This window comes from Belonocnema kinseyi, chromosome 6 (genome assembly GCF_010883055.1).
Source record: "Belonocnema kinseyi isolate 2016_QV_RU_SX_M_011 chromosome 6, B_treatae_v1, whole genome shotgun sequence".
NCBI classification, from domain to species: Eukaryota; Metazoa; Arthropoda; class Insecta; order Hymenoptera; family Cynipidae; genus Belonocnema; species Belonocnema kinseyi.
The window spans coordinates 30,054,687-30,059,545 of NC_046662.1; the positions used below are offsets into that span (position 1 = coordinate 30,054,687).

At 22.6% G+C, this 4,859-nt stretch overlaps 1 protein-coding gene across 4 annotated transcripts in view; it reads left to right on the plus strand.

Annotated features, from left to right (window-relative positions):
• The window catches only part of LOC117174186 (plexin-A4), a 599,034-nt gene that overhangs the window by 220,018 nt on the left and 374,157 nt on the right, over positions 1-4,859 (plus strand). The window lies entirely within an intron of this gene.

Sequence of the window (4,859 nt, forward strand, 5' to 3'; positions counted from 1 at the left end):
CCCCCCCCCCCCCCCGGATGACAAACTTTGATTTCGCTGAAAGTATGCACAAAAGTTAATACTGATTTTTTTTTGTGTTTATAGCGAGTCATGTTGACAATATGCCTATATTGTCTTCGTGACCGATTTTGTTAGAAATTTGTCTTTTTTGTTTAGAAATGCAATCTTTTTTAGTTGCAAATTACGTTTTATGTCGGCAGGAAAGTTATCTTTTTCTTTAAAAATGCATCATTTTGATTAAAAAATTAAAAACTAGGTTTTAAAGTCGAAGTACTTTTTTAAAAATAAAAAAAAAATATCTATCTTTCTTAAAAATTCAACTTTTTGGTTGAGAATTCATTTTTCTTAAAAATTCATCTTTTTGTTTAAAAAGTTTATCTTTTTTAGTTGGAACTTTCAGTTTTTGGTTGAAAACTCTTGAATTTGATTAAAAATCCATCCTTTTTGGTAGTAAATCAATCAATCAATCTTTTTTTTTTTAAGACTCTTTTTAGTTGAAAATTCAACTTTTTAGTTCAGAATTCTTGAATTTTGTTAAAAACTCGTCTTTGTGGTAGTAAATTAATCTTTTTGTTTAAATATTCATATTTTTTAGATGAAAGTTCAACTTTTTGATTCAGATTTCTTGATTCTTGTTATAAATTTGCCTTTTTTGATAGTAAATTAATCTTTTTGTTTAAAAATGCAATATTTTTTAGTTGAAAATTACATATCTGGTTGAGAATTCTTGAATTTGATTGAAAATTCGTTTTTTTCGGTAGAAAATAATTCTTTTTGCTTAAAAATTCATCTATCTTGTGAAAATGTTAACAACTAGATTTTAAAACTGAACTATTTTTTTTTAAATAAAAAAAAAAATAAATAAAATTTCGTTCTTTCTTAAAAATTTAACGTTTCGTTTGATTATTCTTGAATTTTGTTTTAAATTCTTCATTTTTGGTAGTAAATTAATCTTTTCTTTTAAAAATGCATCTTTTTTAGCTGAAAATTTAACTTTTTAGTTTGAGAATTCTTGAATATTATTGAAAATTGGTCTCTTTGGGTTGGAAATTCAACTTATTGATGTAGAATTCTTGAATTTTGTCAAAAATTTGACTTTTTTAGTAGCAAATTAATCTTTTTGTTTAAAAATTCATATTTTTTAGTTGAAAGTTATATTGTTGGTTGTGAATTCTGGAATTTCATTGAAAACTTGTTGTTTTTTTGTAGAAAATAATTCTTTTTGTTTAAACATTCATCTTTTTAGTTAAAAATTTAACTACTAAGTTTTTAAATTGAACTATTTTCTTAAAAAATAAAAAAAAATCGTTCCTGTTTAAAAATTTATCAACTAGGATTTGAAGTTAAACTGCTTTCTTAAAAATAAAAAATAAATATTGCTCTTTCTTAAAAATTCTACTGTTTGGTTGAGAATTCTTAAATTTTCTTGAAAATTCAGCTTTTCGGTTGAGCATTCTTGAATTCTGATAATAATTCGTTTTTTTCGGTAGGAAAGTAATCTTTTGTTTAAAAATTTATCTTTTTGGTTAAAAGTTTAACAACCAGGATTTACAGTTGAACTATTTTCTTAAAAATTTAACAACAAAAAATTTCGTTCTCTCTTAATTTTTTCTAGTTGAAAATTCTACTTTTCGGTTGAGAATTCTTGAATTTTGTTAAATATTCATTTTTATCGGTAGAAAATTTATATTTTTGTTTAAAAATTCATCTTTTTTTTCTTTACTAAGTTATTAAACTTTCAAGACAAAATTACAATATTAAAAATAAAAAACAGTTGAATTATAAATAAAAATGTAACTTAGATAAAAAAGTTAATTTTATACCAAAAAAGTTATTTGAAATCAAATATAATACTCCTCAACGCAAAAGTTGAATTAACCAAAACGATTTTTTTCTAACAAAATAGTTCAATTCTAATAAAAAGTTGAATTGTTGTTTAAAACAGAATCATGTTCGACTAAGAATGAAATAGGTATATTTTTAATTATCAAACCATTTTTTCATTGAAAAAGGAATTTTTATCAAAACAGTTCAATTTTAAGTTCAATTAAAAAAAAGACTAATTTATTACAGAAAAAAAATAGTTTTTAACAAAATTCAAGATTTATCAAACAAAAAGTTGAATCTTCAACCAAAAAAGATGAAACTTTAAACAAAAAGATTAGTTTACTACAAAAAGAAATGAAAATTTTTTAAATAAAATTGAAGAGTTCTCAATGAAACGTTAAATTTTTAAGAAAGAAAGAAAACTTAAAAATCTAGTTGTTAAATTTTTAATTAAAAAGATGATTTTTTGAATAAAATGATTTAATTTTCTACAAAAAAAAAAATAAACAAAAAAGAGAAATTTCCAATAAAAATCAAGAATTCTCAACCAAAAAGTTGAATTTGCCACTAACAAAGATAAATTTGTAAACAAACACATTATTTTACTAACGAAAAAAACGAATTTTCAACAAAATTCAATAATTATCAAACAAAAAGTTAAATTTTCAACTAAAAAAGATCAATATTGAAACTAAAAAATTTGCTACCAAAAAAGACGAATTTTCCAATAAAATTCCAGAATTTTCAACCAAACTTGTAATTTGCAACTAAAAAAATTGAATTTTTAAACAAAAAGATTAATTTACTACTAAAAAAGACAAATTTTTTTACGCATTTTTAAACAAAAAGATTAATTTACTACCACAAAGACGAATTTTCAACAAAATTCAATAATTATCAAACAAAAAGTTAAATTTTCAACTAAAAAAGATCAATATTGAAACTAAAAAATTTGCTACCAAAAAAGACGAATTTTCCAATAAAATTCCAGAATTTTCAACCAAACTTGTAATTTGCAACTAAAAAAATTGAATTTTTAAACAACAAGATTAATTTACTACTAAAAAAGACAAATTTTTTTACGCATTTTTAAACAAAAAGATTAATTTACTACCACAAAGACGAATTTTTAAGAAAATTCAAGAGTTCTGAACCATAAAGATAGAAAAAAGTTTTTCTTTAATTTTTAAGAAAGTGGTTTAACTTTAAAACCTAGTTGTTAAATTTTTAACCAGCAAGATGATTGAAATCTTTGTTGATGAAAGTTCAACTCTTTTTTTTGAAAATTTTAATGTAATTTAACATTCAAACTGTTTCAAGAGAAATTTCATCTTTCTTGAATAAAAATGCAACTGTTTGGTAGAGAATTCAATTTTGTTACAAATTCATCTTTTTTAGTTGAAAAATTCCTGTTTTTGGATCGGAAATTGAATTTTTTCGTAGAAACGTATTTTTTGTTAAAAAATTTCACATTTTGATCTTGAAAAGACAACTGGAATCTTCAACTATTTTTTTGAAAATTTATGTTTTTTGATTTAAAAAATTCATCTGTTTTAGTATTTATTTTATTTTTTTAAATGAAAATGCAACTTTTTAGTTAAATACTATTCTCCTTTTCTTGAGTAAAGTTTTTGAGAAAAAGTTTTTAATTACATGAAATGAAAAATGAAATAATTCATTTTTCAGTTAAAAAAAATAATTTTGAACCAAGAAAAAGAAGGTTTGAACGAGATGCTTATTAAATTTTTAAATGAAAATGTTCAAAAAAAGAGTATTTAACTGTTTTGTTTAAAATATATCGCTGAATCACTTTCTTAAGAAATATTTTTTGTTTTGAAGATGTACATTTTTAGTTTAAAATTAATCTCTTTGGTTGAAAGTTTAACTATTTTGTTGCAAATAATCTTTTTTAATTGAAAATTCAAGTACTTGTGTAAAAGTTCAACTGCTTCGTTAAAGATGTATTTTTTGATTGTAGGCTTATGTTTAATTGAAAATGTAACTTTTCCATTTATCTTTTTTAGTTGAAAATTCTCCTTTCTTGGTAAAAAATATAATTTCCTTGGTTTGAAATTCCTTTTTTGTTGGGTAAAAATGCATCAGTTTCGTGTAAAATTTATTTTTTGATCATAATTCATATTTTTTGTTTGAAAGTTTTTAAAAGTTTTTTTGAAAGCTTTTGAAATGAAATATAAACTATAACACGTTCTTGCTGTGAATTTGTCATTATGCGTTGAAAAATTAACTATTGTGTTAAAAATTTAATTATTTTATTGAAAATTTAAGTATTTTTTTAAAAAGCCATCTTTTATAGTAGAAAAGACCTTTTTTTTTGGTTAAAAAAAATTAATAAACTGTTTGTGCTCGCAACCTAAAAATAGATACATTGCAAAATATTTCCTTCTTTTTAACACATATTTTGATAATTGTTGTGTTTGGCTGATTGAACCAAAAAATTTAGTTGGATCAATCAAATAGGTTGTTAAATGAACCAAAAATGATTTAACCAAATTTGCATCTTGAAAGGCTAAATTTCTAACTGAATTTCTGATTCTTATATTTTCTCACAATTTATTTCGTCTATAATTCCGAACAAGTTGTATTTATCGCATTACTTGGAAACAAAATATTTCATAAGGATAATAAACTCAACTAATTGTCTGATTATATTTCTAAAAAACGCCTGAAGCATTAAAAGCCGTTAGAAGATTGTTTCGAGCATGCAAAACCTGAATAGTTGCTTATTGGATCTTAAATCACTGTTATAATACACAACTCAGCTTGGTCGTCTTTCAGGTCTAGTTATTTTCTATGCTCACTCTTTAGTATTTAAGATCTTTAACATCTGGAAAGAATAGAAAGTCTAATGAGCAACTCTGTGCAGAATAGTTGAAGCTGTCGTAAAATGTAGTTAAATGACATCTTTGCTGGTTTTTCGAAATATATCGTTTTTAATTAACCCAAGTATCATCATTGTCCTGAAGATTTTTACATTCTCATCAGAGAAGGTATTAGATCTGTATAAAATTTGA